The following is a 17798-nucleotide window of genomic DNA, read 5'->3' on the forward strand; positions in this document are numbered from 1 at the left end:
CACCACTTTTCCTGAATTGGAGTGTCATCTGAGAGGCAGTCATACGTGACTTCTACTCCAGAATCCAAGACTTCTGTCTATTAAATGCAACTTCTTTTTTTCCCTCCAGCCTGGGCAAGAACAAAGCTCTTTATGTCCTCCATTTGTTCCCATGACATGCAATGAATAAAGATGGGTAGAGCTGCTTTGTTCAAACTAAACAAATAGGAGCAGATAATCTCTCCTCACCTATACCACTGATTTGCTCCAAGAGAGCTGCAGCTGTACTGGGTGATTTTTTTTCTCGAATGCAATCAAAATACCCTTTGGGAAAAGTGGTAAGAAAGAGAGAGCACCACAAAAACTTATCATGCTTTCACAAACCTGATCCTACCCTACCCAGCTGATCTGATCTCATTTCACTTGTCAGGATGGGAGGAGGGAACAGCTGGGACCTGTACTGGTATCCTGGAGGGGAGCATAGAACACCTTCTTATCTCTCAGCGTACAAGAGTCCCAGAACTCCCACTTCCTGTGAATGTTCCCTGAGCCCATGAGTGTGCAGCTCTTGTCTGCTTTGCTCCTTTGTCAGGGAGGAGCAAAAGGGAGAACAGGTCTCCTTCACTCCATTCCTCCCATGCAGCCCTGTATCTGCAGAGAAAGTTAAGGACAGACAAACAGTGAGATTGGACTAGCTTTTGCTAGACTGGGTAAGCCTAACCCTACATCTATCATGTGAGTTTGACAGCCCAGTAACTATTGAATCCTTTGATACTATGTGCAAGCCAAACAGCAGCCACACTGCTACTGCCATCCATGCTGCAATACTGTATGTACCACAGAGGGTCAGGAGTTGTGGGAGACCATCAATCATTAAAGAAAATATTTGGTAAAAGAGAATGCTGTTGGCAACTCTTGCACTCTGTTGTTGTTTTTTCCAATATTTCTAAAAATAATCTGTACTGATACTATACTTTCCCTATTAGGCCTAATGCAGCAAACCACCAGAGTGGTTCGGAGTGTTAGTTCCTCATCAGGAGGTTTCTCAAATCTCAGTCATTAATTTTTACTTCTGTTAACTCTCCTATTGAAGCCAAGCTTTAGGACAACATCAGAGTACATTGGTATATTCATCAGTTTGGTTGTCAGACGACCAAGATAACTTAAACCAAGTTTGCCAAAGAAGGACGTTGCTTCTAGATACAAACATTTCAAAGAATGTAAACATCAGTTTTCAAAATGTTGTTAAGAGGTTTTGGCAAGTATGAAAGTGCTTCCATTTCCATCTACATTAAACCTGGAACATATTCATAATTCTTACACAGCCTGTTGTTATTCCATATGTCATAATTTGCTTTGATACTTACTTCTAAGTTCTGTTACAGGAAAAAAGAGCAGCGCTGTGTTTCTAGGATATTTCTGTCACAGCAATGACATGTTTCAATATATTACAAAACACTTAATCCAACAAGAATATCCACAACTACAAAATATGGATGTCTAAGCCACAAAAGAAAAATAACTATTACATTTCATTCAAATATATATGTGACTGAAAGGACTGAGGATTTATCACAACCAGCTCTAGCCTTTACAAAGTGAAAGTGATTGGTCCTATTCTGGAAAAAATATGAATGAGCTTTCTCCCAAGAAAAATAGAGGCAGCCTGAGGGCAACATAATGGTATAGTAAACCTCTGAAAGATGAAGTCTCTATTTTATTTTTACCAGAGTAGCTTTATGTTATGGATAAACAAAAACAAGATATAATTTTATGTAACCGTTTGAGAGTTCATAAGCCTGGTTAAAGCAACTTTTCTCAAGCACTCTTAAAAACAACAGTAAAACTAGCAACTAATATGTTTGCCTGATATGCTGTTGCATCTACATAATAGTAAGGCCTGTCTAACACCATTCGTTCTGCCTGCAGATGGGATCCCAGTGTTCCTATTTCAGCAGGATGTTTTTGTCACTGACTTAAAAAAACAATGAGTGATTAAAGAGAGAGCAGATACTAAATGTTTTCATGTAAAAGCCTGTCACAGATTTCTCACCCAAATGCTTCCATCTATCCTTCAATATTTACCATTGCTGTTAACACAAAAGGGCAGCAATACAATTTTTTTTTCCAAATGTAAAGCAAGGCAATTTTGTAGGGGATGCTGGAAGCCACTTGGAAATCAGTTGCTTGAAGGAGGAGATACCTTCTGAAAATCAACTGCAAGAGTGGCACCTGCAGGCTTCAACTTTGTACCTCGATGGTTCCTTCAATAAAAAGGCTCTTTTAATCATATACAGAAGAGCAAAGGAGAGGAAGCAAGTTTCCCACAGACAGGTATTCAAAACGAAGGTACCATCTGCTCCACACATTACAGAATAACCACAATAAAAAGGCTGAACTCATCAGTGTAGAGTCATAGAATCACATAATTGTCATGATTGGAAAGGACCTCTGAAATCACCGAGTCCAACCATCAGCACCAAAAAAACCCCAAACAACAAAAAACCAAGCAAACAAAAAAAATAAAACCAAAACCAAACAAACATAACCACACACACTCCACCAAAATATACCTACAAAAAACCCCCTAACCTCAAGCACTAGAGCATCCCCTGAACTGCCACGTCTACACATTTCTTGAATACCTCCAAGGATGGTGACTCAACCACCTCCCTGAGCAGGCTGCTCCAGTGCCTGACCACTCTTTCAGTATAGAATTTCTTCCTGCTATCTAGTCTAAACCTCCCCTGCCACAGATTTCCTCTTGTCCTGTCATTCACTTGGGAGAATAAGCCAACTCCCACCTCCTTAAAACTTCCTTTCAAGCAGTTGTAGAGGGCAATGAGGTCTCCTCTCAGCCTCCTCTTCTCCAAACTAAACTACCACAGTTCCCTCAGCTGCTCCTTGTATGACTTGTTCTCTAGGCCCTTCACCAGCTTGGTAGCTCTCCTCTGGACATGCTCCAGCACCTCAATGTCCTTCTTATAGTGAGAGGTCCAGAACTGCACGTAGTACTTGAGGTGCGGCCTCACCAGTGCTGAGTACAGGGGCACAATCACTTCCCTTCTCCTGCTGGCCACACTATTCCTGATACAAGCCAGGATGTTGTTGGCTTTCTTGTCTACCTGGGCACACTGCTGGCTCGTGCTCATTTGGCTGTCAGTCAGCACCCCCAGGTCCTTTTCTGCTGGGCAGCTTTCCAGTCACTCTTCCCCAGGCCTGTAGCCTTGCATGGGGTGGTTATGACCAAAATGCGGGACCCAGCACTTGGCCTTATTGAACCTCATACAATTGGCCTCAGCCCATCAATCCAGCCTGTCCTGCTCCCTCTGTAGAGCCTTCCTACTCTCATGCACATCAACACTTTCACCCAATTTGGTGTCTTCTGCAAACTTACTGAGGGTGCACTCCATTCCCTCATCCAGATTATTGATAAAGACATTGAACAAAATTGGCCTCAAAACTGAGCCCTGAAGGACACCACTGGTGACCAACCGCCAACTAGATTTGACCCCATTCACCACAAATCCTGGGCCTGGCTATCCAGCCAGTTTACCCAGTGAAGAGCACACTTGTCTATGCCATGATTTGCCAGCTTCTCCAGGAGAATGCTGTGGGAGACAGTGTCAAAGGCCTTACCAGAATCCAGGCAGACAACATCCACAGCCTTCTCCTCATCTGAAAGGCAGTTCACATGGTCATAGAAAGAGATCAGGTTGGTCAAACAAGACCTCTCTTTCATAAATCCACGCTGGCTGGCTGTGATCCCATGGCTGCCCTGCACTTGCTGTGTGAGCTCACTCAAGATGAGCCACTCCATGATCTTTCCCAGTACTGAGTTCAGACTGACAGGCCTGTAGTTCCCCAGCTCCTCCTGGCCCTTCTGGTAGATGGGATTCCCATTAGGAACCCTTCAGTCATCTGGGGCATCCCCCTGTTGACCAGGATTGCTGACAAATGATGGAAAGAGGCTTAGCGAGCTCCCCCACCATCTCCTTCAGTACTCTAGGGTGGGTCCCATCAGGCCCCAAAGACTGTAGAGGTGCAGAAGCAGATCATTAACTATTTCCTCCCGGATTATGGGGGGTTGTCCTGATTTCCATCCTTATCTTTCATCTCAGGAGGCTGAACACCCTGGGGGTAGCTGGTCTGACAGAGGCAAAGAAGGCATTAAATACCTCAGCTTTTTCCTCATCCTTGGTTGCAATGTTCCTCCCTGCATCCAGTAAGGGATTGAGATTCTCCCTCACTCTGTTTTATTGTTGATGTATTTGTCAAAACTTTTTTTGTTGTCCCTATGCCATGGGCCAAGTTGAGCTCCAGCTGGGCTTTTCCCATAGAGATACACTGCATAATTAAGTTATGCCTTCAGTGACAACTGAATAGTCCATTTGTCTTCAGCAGGTTTCTAGTGAAGGCTGTGATTGGAAGTGAATAAACAGTTGTGTTAGAAAAGGACTATTTGTTCTGTGTATGGCTTGTGAAGCACAAACAGCAGAGGAAAGCAGGAACATTACTTTTTAGTTACAAGCATCAGAAGAAATTACTGGCAGGTAAAAGAAGTGGACTGATGTAGAAATACACAACTTACCACTCACTTTTCAGGTAGAACAAGCCTTTAATAAGTATCTGGTGTTCCTACCAATAGTGTGTATTGATTAGCATTCCCACACGTTATTTCAAGTCAAAGGACTACACCCATAATCTAGATTCCAGTTTTATTGTCCAATTAAGGTTTTAAAATGGTCAACACCCACTGTAATTCAGTGATTTAATTACATTTATCATTTACCTAAATTACATTGCAAATGAGCTACACTTGCAGGAATGCACAGTTTGGGACAGACCAAAGGTCTGTCTAGCTTCATATCCTCTTTCTGATACTCCTTAAAGGGCGTACCCAGGAAAAGATCACAAGGGCCACCACAAACAAATGGAAGCACCTCCCCAGCACACATGTAAGCTGCTGGCAAAAGCAAAAAGCACGTATCATCTCTAGGTTTTAATTCAATTTCTCCCTTATGATCTGGCCCAGACCATAGGAACACACATACTTTCCCTAGGGTTTTGAATTTTAGAACCAGTGGACAACTGATGTGTGGGGTCAAATAATTTATCCAAAGTATAAAGAGGCTTTTCTGCAAAACCAAGGAACAACTCATCACTCAGATTTCTTTGTTAACAATTTTCAAGTATTAGGAAATCTTTAACGTTATTACTGCTCCTTTCTTAATCTTCTGCCTCACAATCTCAAAGTATATGCGAGTATAAAATATTTCACCCAGGATATATTTGGGCATAAGGGCATTATAACAAGTTTTCTTATGTCTCGCTGCATAGCAATGATCTTTGATATTAATACATTCACTGCCTTCCTTCCAGAATTGCACTGATTTTAGACACGGTGGATAAAAATCAACTCTGTCTGGAGCTGTTTCTATGTTTACTGCCCGATCCCCAAATCCCGCATCAGAACTAATACACTGTGGCTGAGCACGAGCTCAGTGTGGAGGGATTAGACAAAAGAAAAAAATAAAAATCCAGCACCTCAAGGTAGTATTTGGCAGCTGCTGTTTCTGCCCTAGAGCTAGAGCAGCTGCCACGGCCAAAGAAGCCTTGCTCGGAACAGGCAAAATAAGGAAGATCTGCCTGAACTGTTGATCTACTTCTCTTTTCCACTTTGTGGCATGCCTGCATCTTTTAACTCCTTCTTTATATCATGCAAATAGTTCAACCTGGAGCATAATACTCCAGATTCAGGAATACAGCCACAGAAGCCTCACCTCTCTTTTCCCCAGCCTCACCCCAATATTGTGTTGTTAAATTAAAAATAAGCTGCATTATTTTTTTGATATTTGCTCAGAAATACTAGCACAGGTGGATAGTAGAGAAAGATTATTTCATCAAATGCAACAAGCACAGAGACTGTGCAAGCAATGATCTATACACTCAGGAGAAGATGAAAAATAAAAAGATGGAGCAGATATCCTAGAACCAGCACAGCAGTATTAAAGTAAATTAATGTATTTAATTTTAAATTAATTTATTTTCATACCTTTCTTTTCCTCCAGTCTTTTCTAAAAAAAGGTTTAACTCTCCAAAGTGCCATTTCTGAGATGGTTTCCCATAATGCAAAAGGGAAAGGTCTATGAGATTTCCAGTGTAAGCAAGCAGCAGATGTGAGTGAGCTGAGGGCTCAGTAAGCAGGTATTCAAGAGAGCTTAGATAAAGTGCTTAATACAATGCCCAAATACCACAAGTCCCAGTGGGACCTTGAAGCCTGCTATGGAAAAGAGCAGAGGAAAGAAAGTCTCAGACATAGCATGAATGTGACATTTCAAACCTTTGTGTGAACCTGTCAGTCTGATGAAGTCAACAGCAAGATGCAGCATGTGGCCCTGGGCAGGGAAAGAAACAGTACCTGCTTGGGGTTATAAACTGCATTCCAGTTGCCCTGTACTAATTCCGGGGCATTTCCACAGCATCTTGGCTAATCACTTCCATCACAGTCAAGTGTAAGCACAAGATCATAATTCCCAAACTATTGCTTTAAACTTGCACCTTTGCAGCTAGACAGAGTGTTGCTTTATGTCTTAGTTATCTGACTGTACACGAGATCTGAGTATTATTAAATATTTGGAACACTGGTGCTTCAGTGAGCGCATGTCTTAGGTAAGTGAATGTGATGTACATCCACCACAGTTTTTACCTGAGGTCCTCACAGCTTTTGGTGATGCAACCGTCTCAGTCCCATTCTTGTTAAACTATCAGCTACACTTTCACCAAGGCCAGGAGATGCCACAGCAAATCCTAAATAAACTTCTTGTGACCCTGAAATGCAAGTAAGGTTATCTCTGCTTATTAAGAGGCAAACTCAGGTCTTGCGTGAGGTTGCAAAGCAAGTCAGTGATGTAGTGCAAAAAGGATTCAAGGCCTTGCCTCCTCTCTCATTCCTGCCCTTCATTATTAAGCCACACTCCTATTTAGTTACGTGTCTCACTTTTCACTACAGCTTATTACTGTTTAGCACAGTTTTAACAGTAAAACTTGCTTTATGATCTGAAATATGCTTCTTTGGTTAGAGAGGAGGCTTTGCACAAGGAGAAAAGTGATTTCTTCAAAGATATACTCCTGTCTTGCAAAGTGTTAAATCTCTCTAGCTGAAAAAATATTTATGGTCTGCATAGTTACTCTTTCAGTGTATGACATCATCTTTAGCACATACCTAGCCCAGAATACAATAAATTATTCTCCCTGAAAATTCCTTTCATTGCTCTCAGATTGTTAAATATAACCTAGTGGCAAATTGGTAACTGATGTCTGTTGTCTGCAATTGATTTGCATGCTTATTTCTTTTGTTACACACTGAGGTCTCTTACCTTTTGTGTCTACAATAGAACTAAAGATGTAAGCATTTTAGGATGCAGGGAATAAACTATGCAAGTTTACTTGCTTTTTTCTAAATCTTTAATTATTAACTTTTTAAAAAATGTCTTTTTGTACCGTAAACAATACTCATTCACACAAGTTACACAGCCTGTGATACTGCCTCAGCTGCGAAATACAGTTTTCTACCCAGCCTTGGCTGTGGGACTTCAGCCTCGTGTGCAGCCAACTTCTGCCTACAGCCACTCTTGACTTTGCAAAGGAGTGATCTTTTGAAGTTAAAAGTGTTTTACATATTCAGTATCACTACTCTAACTAGTTGAACAGTATCAGTATGATCTGAGGCCTCTGAAGGCAAAAGGTTTAATCAGAGGTCCTCATTCAGTCTTTGGGAGTATTCTTCAGAAAGACAGTACAGGCTTAAAATTGGTTTCTTGCAGGACCTCTGAATGGCTGCTGTAAAGAATAAGGAGACCGCACTGATACAAGTCCTGTCAGGAGAATCACTTTAACCTGAAGCATACTGGAATTCCCAAAAGCTGAACAGTGATGAAAGCAATTATGTGAAAACATAGGCAATGTTTTGATGTTTTTGCTGTTGCCTTTTCTTCCTGGCTTTTGGAGTTGTTTTTATCTTAGCTCCATCAGTAAAGCCAGCATCTGCAGTTTGCTGCTGTCTACTCAGTTAAGCAAGTGGCAAGTTGCTTTGTTGGCAAAGTTCACTTTCGTTCTTGTGGATCAGGCCTTTAATCTGAACAGCACTGCCTGTAATGAATCAAATAACCTCCAGGGCTTTTCTTTTGTATATGGCACAGTTATGTACTTCCATAAAATCATGCTTTTTAGCATGAAATGCTGCACTTCTAACATCCAAACAGTTATTAACTTCTTGGTGACATATTCAAACAGAGGAGGAAATGCCATCCCTTCTGCACTCCTTCTAGCTATGCTGTCAATTAACCACATACTATTTCTATTGAATAGGGAGATTTTCCCTCCCTCATGTGTCCAATATATTTTTGGGCAGGGCTTTGATAGTTGCTCACCTTGCACTATCCCAAACAACAGGCCCTTATGGCACCTTTATTAGGATTGTTTTTCTAGAGGCACTTCCCTGGAAATTTGATTGGATACAGATACAGAGGTGAAGAAAGGAAATGTACAAAAATTATTATTTTTCTATTTGAAAACTAGAGAGAAAAACGATAGTACTTAATGAGGTGGGACATATTGTACTTCCTGACAGCACTGCTGAACCAGAATACCATTTTTTTAACATGGAAACCAATGCAGTAGATAATGTGCCTTTCAAACACATCTTTAAAGTGAAAACTAATACACAAATCAACTCACCTCACTTATTTTCTCATAGCAATGATAGACTAGTTTGGTTTTATTGCCTACATTTGTATTTATTACTGCTCCCCCTTGCTCACATTTCTTACATCTTTTTTCTCAAAAAAGAAAATAAACAGATGCTAGCAGAGTAACCTTCAAGATAAAAATACCTAAAAGACCACACACAATTTCCCATTAATTCTTTCAAAGTATGCTTCTAAAGGAATATGGTCATGCAGTGTAAGCGTCACACTGAGCTCTGGTCAGTGTAGGACCTTGTTTTACACCACCAGAATAGAAATGCTATTCCAACTGAATGAAAAAAAAAGCTTACAGTTTAGAAATTCTCTGCTGGCAAGTGGGTTGTCTGCTTCTCTGAAACGAAAGATTGAAGCCACCTGGGAAAATAAGTAAAAATAAAATGATGTGTCAATTATCTAAAATGAATGAGCTTGTGCCTTACTTATAGCTTACTAATAAATGTATAGTCAGAGCACATCAATTCTACCGAGCAAATCCAGCCTGCAGTAAGCTTATTGTAGGCATGTGATTTGGGAAGCATGCAGAAGAAGGGAAGGCTCATCCAGAGCATGTGCAATGATTTAGAAGAGTGCTCTTGACTGGGATGGATTTCAGAGGACCCTGATGGGTAACAGTCAGATACCTTTGGCTGTCAGCATCACAGTTAATGAAAGCTGTGATTTTCTACACTTACTCCCAGCTACATAGAAGCCAGCATTACCTTGACTATCAGTGTTCATCATCAGGTTGGGGTGTTTACTTTCCGAGGTCTACAATCCTTTCTCTCTCAAAAATCCCAATGGAAAAAGACCGTTTTTCCAAGGAAGGCCAAATAAGATGGCCGCTGCAGCAGAACTCAAAAATTTAGCTTTTGAAAGTTCACAAAGCCAACTCAGATTCTTCAAGTGTAATTATGTAATAATTCTAATGTAATTGTTGTCTTTTGCCTCAGAGTTTTTGTGCCTGTGTTTGAATTATCATTTTCAAGCCAAAACCTAAAAGCATTTTGCTGTAAGTAACAGTAGATGTTAATGTAAAAGCTAATGGAGATTGTGCTTACCACAGAATAAGGCACAAAGGAAAATAAGAGGCCCAAAGAATTTACCATCTAAGGGCTCATTAAATGCAGTGGGACTAGTTCCAAGATTAAATGAACACTTCTGGGCTAGGTATTTGTGAGATCAGTTTCATTTTGCAGACATAAGATACAAAATTGCCCCTTGAGACTGGGAGAATAATTCTGTATAAGAGGAAGCATGTACTCACTATTACTATATGCAATAGCAAAACTTTAATGGTAGTATGAGAGCCCTCTGGAGTGCTTTTTACATACGCTGACTCACACACACACTTCTATGTAAGTATATAGAAGTTTTCTCTCTCTATATATATATATATGTGTGTGTGTGTGTCTGTGGCTTCCAGTTACATAAATACATATTAAAACATCTCTATATTCATACATCTATTGAAATCAAATCTATCCCTGTTGTATAGCATCTGTTGTAATATGAGTGTACATAAATTAGCAAAGCAAGGGGGTAGTTAGAAAACAGTCTTTTATACAGGTTGCATCTGCATTCTCATAAGATGTTAGAGATCCCAATTCCAATTTTAGATAATCTAAATTACCTTGTGTACATAAAGTATCTTCTCTTTCTGGAGGAATTCTAGCTCCTACTATGGCCGATAGGAGAGTTTTACTCAGCTTCCAAGTGGAATCAGCCCAGGACTTGCTTCATCCAAACAGAAATCATTCAGACAAGACTATAATATCTCTGGTGCAGAAGTTAGGTCTTGTAGTTAGATATTTGAAAACCACTGTAAAATCCATAATCATCATCAAAGAAAAAAAACCTCACAAAACAAAAACAAAGACAAACACCCAACCAAACCAGTTTCTTGACTTGATTGATTCAGATTTAGCAAAATTCCCTCTTTCCAACTTACAGTACAGTTTTAAGCAACCAGGTAGAACTTTATGAAAGGGGGAAAGTGGATATCCCACTTTGTGGGATGAGGTGGGCTAACACTGGCAAGGTACAAGGAATTAAAAAAGGGACTATGATCCCCTACATCTCACCATGCCATTCAAACAAGTTTCTGGTATTAATAATGAGCTCCTACCATATTTAAATTTTTGTTTGTTTTCACACTAAATTGGGATTTATGCAAACATTCACAGAAAAGGATGAACTAGTAATATCTTTTTAAGTAGGAAATTGAAAACAGCCTACACGCTTAGAAAATCATCATTGCTCCATCAGTTAAAATTACATCCCGTATTGCCCTCATTTAATCAAAACCCAATCTTCTTAAGTTATTAAAAAGAACTGGCATCTTGACATTAGCTAATACCAACATTAAGCAAAAACAAAAAAAATAATTAGTAGCTCATCCAAAAAATTAAGGCAAGTGTGAAAAGGAAAAAAATATTTTAATATAACTGGAGTAGACTCCTTCCTCCAAGAAATAATAAAAAAACCCACATTGGCAATTTAAACAAGCATTGGCAGAGTGCACATTAAGAAAATCACTTAAGATTTCATAATGGTAAAAGTAAGATAACATAAATATTTTACATTTTGTAACATCTGTTTAATTTTTTTTTTTCTGAAGTACTATAAATTGGCAATTGTTTATCTACAGTAATGGACTCAATTACTGCTTCCTCAGATTATGCAATGAGCATATTCAGTAACTGAGATAATGAAGCAATAAACATATACTTTCAGCTACAGCAAAGCCTTGCCAGAATTAATTCTGCCAAATCAGAAGACACTCACCCATTGCAATGTCATTTATTTGCACTTCATTTTTCAGGACTTTGTCCTTCACTGTTCACTTCTGTAATGCTAATGTACTACTGCTTTGAAAATAATTAAAATTATGGACTGCCCACATGCAGTTTGGAGAAATAGGTGCATGACCTTCAACACTACACAGAAACACATCCATGTCAGACAACAAGGTTATGCAGCATTAGATATAGTACTACGGGCACTTTTACCCATACTATAATTGTTAATACACTAATCAAGACTGTGTAAGAGATAATTTTATAGCACAAAGATGTGTACACTACAGGCTTACATTAAAGATTTTAATTTTTTTTAGAGGTCTCTCTCAAAATTTCAGTTTAAACACCATCATTTGTCCCCAGCCTTTAAGTCTGTCAAGAATAATCTTAATTTCTTTCAGTTTTTCATGCTTTTTTTGTTGGCCTAATATCTCTGAAGGCCTAAACCTCCTTAGCTTGAATCCATGGCAGAACAAACACGCTTCACATCATCAAAGTTGCATTACCTAACATCTCTTAGGGAGAGAGACAGAACTAATTGGGAGAGACAGAACATCACTGCAGATTAATGCACCTTCTTTCACTTTGAGCACCTGAGTTGAATCTAATCTGCAAAAAAGTGACCAAAAATCAATCTAATCTGACAGTGGTGAAATTATTAGGTATAATTACATGCATTCTTAGACCCTCAGCTGGAGAGGACAGATTCCTTCGAACCTTTCAGGGGAGGAATTGAAATGGTATTTGTTTTTTTGTGGCTTTTTTTGTTGGTTGTGGGGTTTTTTGTTTGGTTGGTTTTTGTATGTTTGGGGTTTTTTTGTAATCAAAATCATGCAGAAAACATTTGCTTTCAAACATAAAAGATGAAAAGTGACAAAGAAAATATCTTCTGTTGATATCAGTGCTTAATATTTGCTACAGGAAACAACACACCCCCGTGCCAGAAGTGTCTTGGAGGAAGGAAGGAACTGGGGGAAGGGAAAAACCTTGTAAAGTACTCAGTTGCACCATTACACAGAACCGTGCATTACATTTTTAGTGATGGGCTCCTCTCCATTAAAGGAGCAGAGATCTTAGCTTACTCATACAGTGAAATAATTAGCAAAATTCCTCACTTATATGTCATATATGTCCACGTAATGCAAGCAACTCAGCCCTCTTGCCAAACTCAGAGCAAAGGATGTGACCATGAGACCACAACCCTGACTTGGAGCTACTTTTTCCTCTCACTCGAGTTTGCTAAGCCATATACAACTACACATGCAGAAATAAAAAAGACACTACAACAGGCTGACACACCTTTTTTTTTTTTTTCCAATAAACTCAGCAATAACATAACACTTAACAGTGCTGAAAAATATCTAGTTTGTTTAAATACTAAATATCTTGCCTATTCAAAATATTCAAATAGTTTGTCAACTTTTTACTGCATAACAGGACATGATAAACAGCACACTGTTAACAATGTTCTTCATTAAAATTTTTCTTCAAGTGGTCAAATGCAGCCATTTACAATTCCAATATTTCAAATATGAAGACTTAGAGGATGGTATCATTGTATTCTGAGCATTAAAAAGCACAAGTCCATGTGTCAGAATCAGGAAAGTAATACTGTGATTAAACCAACAAATTTGTATTTGGTGAAAATAATGGCTTCTCATGTAAAAGAGAATCACATTGTTCACCACTGTCATATTTTCTGAAAATGTTCACAAGGATATGGAAAGTGGAAATCCAGTTGATAGATTGTATCTGCATTTCCAGAAGGCTTAAGGAACGCAAGCACCTACCAAAAAATAATTAAGATTCTTGCACAGATAGATGTTAAAAAATAGGATTTAATCACATACAACAGTCAGGAAAGTAAATGGTTCTCACAGAAACCATCCCAGGACTCATGCTGCTTATTTTATTTATAAACAAGCTTAAAAAGGAGCGTAGTGAGGTAACAAAATTTGCTGATGCTACTTCACTATCGAGGGTAGTGAAGGTGAGACCTCATGATGAAGAGCTACATACAGACCTTATGTTACTTAGTAATTAGGCAATGTACCAGCACAGGAAACTCAATATAGATGAACATAAAAATATACACAGGAGAATAAAGCCGTGCAAATTTCAAATATACAAGTTGACCAGCATCACTCAGGAAGAGAGACCCTGAGGTCATGAGAGACAGATTATGGAAACATAAGCTTAGCATTGAACAGCAGTCAAGAAACCAAACAACCAACAATTATTGAAAAAATAATTCAGAATAGAATAGAGAACATCTCTTTGCAACCAATGACATGCCTACATCTTAAAGACTGTGTGAAGTTTGGTCCCTCAATCTCAAAGAATATACAGTAGAGCTGAAAATCACAGAATCCTAGGGGTTGGAAGGGACCTTGAAAGATCATCTAGTCCAACCCCCCTACCAGAGCAGGATCACCTAGAGCACATCACACAGGAACACATCCAGGCGGGTTTTGAATGTCTCCAGCGAAGGAGACTCCACAACCTTTCTGAGCAGCCTGTTCCAGAGCTCTGTCACCCTCACAGGAAAGAAGTTTTTTCTGATGTTTACGTGGAACGTCCTGTGTTCCAGTTTGCACCCATTGCCCCTTGTCCTATCACTGGACATCACGGAAAAAAGCTTAACTCCATCTTCCTGACACTTGCCCTTAACATATTTGTAAACATTGATGAGGTCACCCCTCAGTCTCCTCTCCTCCAAGCTAAAGAGACCCAGCTCCCTCAGCCTTTCCTCATAAGAGAAATGTTCCACTCTCTTCATCATCTTTGTGGCTCTGCGCTGGACTCTTTCAAGCAGTTCCCTGTCCTTCTTGAACTGAAGGGCCCAGAAAGGGACACAATGTTCCAGATGCGGCCTCACCAAGGCAGAATAGAGGGGGAGGAGAACCTCTCTTGACCTACTAACCACACCCTTTCTAATGCACCCCAGGATGCCATTGGCCTTCTTGGCTACAAGGGCACATTGCTGCCTCATGGTCATCCTCCTGTTCACCAGGACCCCCAGGTCCCTTTCTCCTACACTGCTCTCCAGCAGGTCAGCCCCCAACCTGTACTGGTACATGGGGTTGTTCTTCCCCAGATGCAAGACTCTACACTTGCCCTTGTTGAACTTCATCAAGTTTCTCCCTGCCCAACTCTCCAGCCTGTCTAGGTCTTGCTGAATGGCAGCACAGCCTTCTGGTGTGTCAGCCACACCTCCCAGTTTAGTGTCATCAGCAAACTTGCTGAGGGCACACTCTGTTCCCTCATCCAGGTCCTTGATGAAAATACTGAACAGCACCGGTCCCAGTACTGACCCCTGGGGGACTCCACTAGTCACAGACCTCCAACTAGATTCTGTCCAATTGACCACAACTCTCTGACTTCTTCCTTTCAACCAGTTCATGATCCACTTCACTATCTGATCATCAAGAGCACACTTCCTCAGTTTATCTACAAGGATGCTGTGGGAGACAGTGCCAAATGCTTTACTGAAATCAAGATAAACCACATCTACCACCCTACTATCATCTATCCACCTAGTTACTTCCTCATAGAAGGCTATAAGGTTGGTCAAACATGACTTCCCCTTGGTAAAACCATGTTGACTGCTCATAATGACCCCCTCATCCTGGATATGCCTAGAGAATGAATACTCCAAACAGAGAAACAAGGAAAATACAAGCATCATCTTCCATACAAGGAATAGCTAAGTAAGCTAAAATTCTCATGTCTAGAAACAGAAATGTTTAATACTGAATAAGGTAAAGGTCTATGAAGTCTTAATTGGCAATGGAAGAGTGGGTCTTTAATGTCTCTCCAAAGAAACAAGAGCCAAAAAGCACAAAATGAAGCTAGAAGGGAGTCAGGTTCAAAACTAAGAGAAAGAGGTGGGTCTTCACACACATGGTTCAGCTGCAAGAATTTCTGGTTGTGGAATACTATGAACACTAACAGCTCAGACTTGTTCAAGGGGTGCCAGATAAATTCATAGAACGGGAATCTACCTAGAGCTACTAAAACATGGAAACCAACAACAGAGCAAGCATCATCCTGCATAGCTGCCGTGTTCCTAAGTCTTTCCTGAACATCTGCTTTCAGCTCCCACTGAGGATGGTGTACTGGGTTAGAGAGTCTGACCCCATATGGCCAGCCTCCCACTCTCACTTCTCTGTGTGAAGGCACATGCATTTCATGAATAATGATGAAACTGACAGAATCCCAGAAAACAGAACTGGGAAAATTCTTGAGAGGTCATCTAATTGACTCTCCTGTCTCTTGGCAGAATCAATTGTGCATGATCATTTGTGGCAGATGCCTAACCTGTGTTTCAAAACCTTCAAAAGCAAACTATTCTAGTGCGAAGCTGGCCTTCTCTGAAAAAAACCTCTTTGTAATGTAACCTGGATCTTCCCTGCCTCAAAGTTAATCCCTTTATTTCTTCATTGTTACAGACATACAGAGAGATGGTCTGTCCCCTCTTACAGTGGCCTTTCATGTCCTTGGACTTATCTACCAAAACCTAGAAAGAAAATGCAAGCCCTCTCAAATTATAGTTTACTAATCACTGAAAGGAAAATGAGTGAACAAACAAAACACACAAAAAAAAACAAGCTCCCTTTAAATACTAAAGTTCTTCTACATATTACCCACTTCAGTGTATCACAGAAAGTTAAAAAATCAGATTCTTCTAGTAGAGTCATTACTAGTACAGAAAAACGTGATATATGGTTAGTGTACAAAGTATAGCCTATACTGCTCAGTAACCAGTTTGTCTACAATGGGGACAGAAAATAGGTCTTCCTTTTCTGCAGAAATCTTCTCCAGCCCCTTCTCCTTCTTATGCCACACATGTAACCCAAGTTCTCACTCACTCTTTGGAGATCATACTTCCTAGACCTCAGAGTATCCTCTTATTCTCTTTAGGAAAGCTAGGAAAGCTTTGAGGAGAGCCCAGAAGTGTAATGCCCAAAGGCAGCCATAGCATTCACATTGAGCCTAACTAAAGCTTTGACAAATGAAAGGATTACAGCACATGCCTTGCAGGCAGAGCCTTCTACTGCAACTCTTATCCATGCATTTTTACCACAGCCTTTGGTCTATATTGTTCTGATAATGTGTTTATTTTTCTGTCTTGTAGAACGGTTGTTCTTCAAAAAGAGATGATCTTCGGGGAATTTCACAAAAATGAGACGGATGCTAAGCATATCAATCTGCTTCCCCTGGCTGCCCCACATGGTCCCTACGGATTTCCCAGGGTCAACTGACCAGTCTCTTAAAGATCACTGGCTGTAAAAATAAAGTATGAAATTGTGCTTATCTGTGCTGATTTATTTTTTTATTTTCAAAAAGCTTTTCCTCTAAATTCCCATTCTATCCTCCAACTGCAGTCTACTCTTGGCTTTGTACAATCTGCAAATTTAGTTAGGGTTTTGGTTTTTTGTCTTTCCCATTACCCACTTTGCACAGTAGCAACTCAGCAGAGACTCTCACAGACCTCAGCTAAGAAACTGGGTGCAGCCTGACTAGTTCTGCCCCCATCACAGTGGTTTATCTAGTACCTGAATTCTGCATTGGGGAAAAAAAAAAAATAACAATAAAAAAGTGCAGATGTGACACATATATTCACTTTTCATCTTCATAGTTTGTTTTGGTTTGGTTTTTTATCTAGAAAGTAATAGTGAGCAAAGCAAATAACATTCACAGATGGCCCTTAGAGGGACCACTTATAGGTAGCAAACACTGCTGCCAACATTAACTTACGCAAATTTATATTCTAATTGCAATAAAAATACCACAGCCTTAATCTACAAGCAAATGCAAAATTACTATAGAACTTGAAGTGCTACAACACTAGAAGACTTGCTCTAGCAAGCAGAGATGCATGAGCTAAACCCTGTGAGCAATTTATTTAGTGACTTCAACCCCTGTTCTGCCCATGAATTCAATGGGACATTTTTATTTTGGTGAATTTATCATTTACTTAGAATTATTAATAAATTAATTATATGACCATGCTCAGTCTCCAGATGGCTCGCAAACTATTTGCCATCCCACCAAGATCTTACATTCATAAATCAGATTACTTAGATAATCCACATTTTTTCAGACTACAAACCCACAGCATTTTCAAGGTGGTTAATGCATTAAAGATTATGCAAATTAGTATCATGACATTTTTATCTTTCTCAGCTGAGCATTTCAGAAATCAAGAACTTGTTCACATGAACAACTGCAGAAAACATTCATCAGAATATGAATGCAAACTAAATAGGGA

At 39.8% G+C, this 17798-nt stretch overlaps 1 protein-coding gene across 1 annotated transcript in view; it reads right to left on the bottom strand.

The window, feature by feature from the left end:
• GALNT1 (polypeptide N-acetylgalactosaminyltransferase 1) overlaps window positions 1-9101 on the bottom strand; it is a 101421-nt gene extending 92320 nt beyond the window's left edge. Inside the window, exon 1 of the mRNA XM_051612612.1 lies at window positions 9038-9101. The gene's annotated coding sequence lies outside the window, so the exon portion shown is untranslated. The remainder of the gene's footprint in view (window positions 1-9037) is intronic.
• Between the last annotated feature and the right edge of the window lie 8697 nt (window positions 9102-17798).

The sequence above is a fragment of the Apus apus genome, chromosome 2 (genome assembly GCF_020740795.1).
Source record: "Apus apus isolate bApuApu2 chromosome 2, bApuApu2.pri.cur, whole genome shotgun sequence".
Taxonomy (NCBI): Eukaryota; Metazoa; Chordata; class Aves; order Apodiformes; family Apodidae; genus Apus; species Apus apus.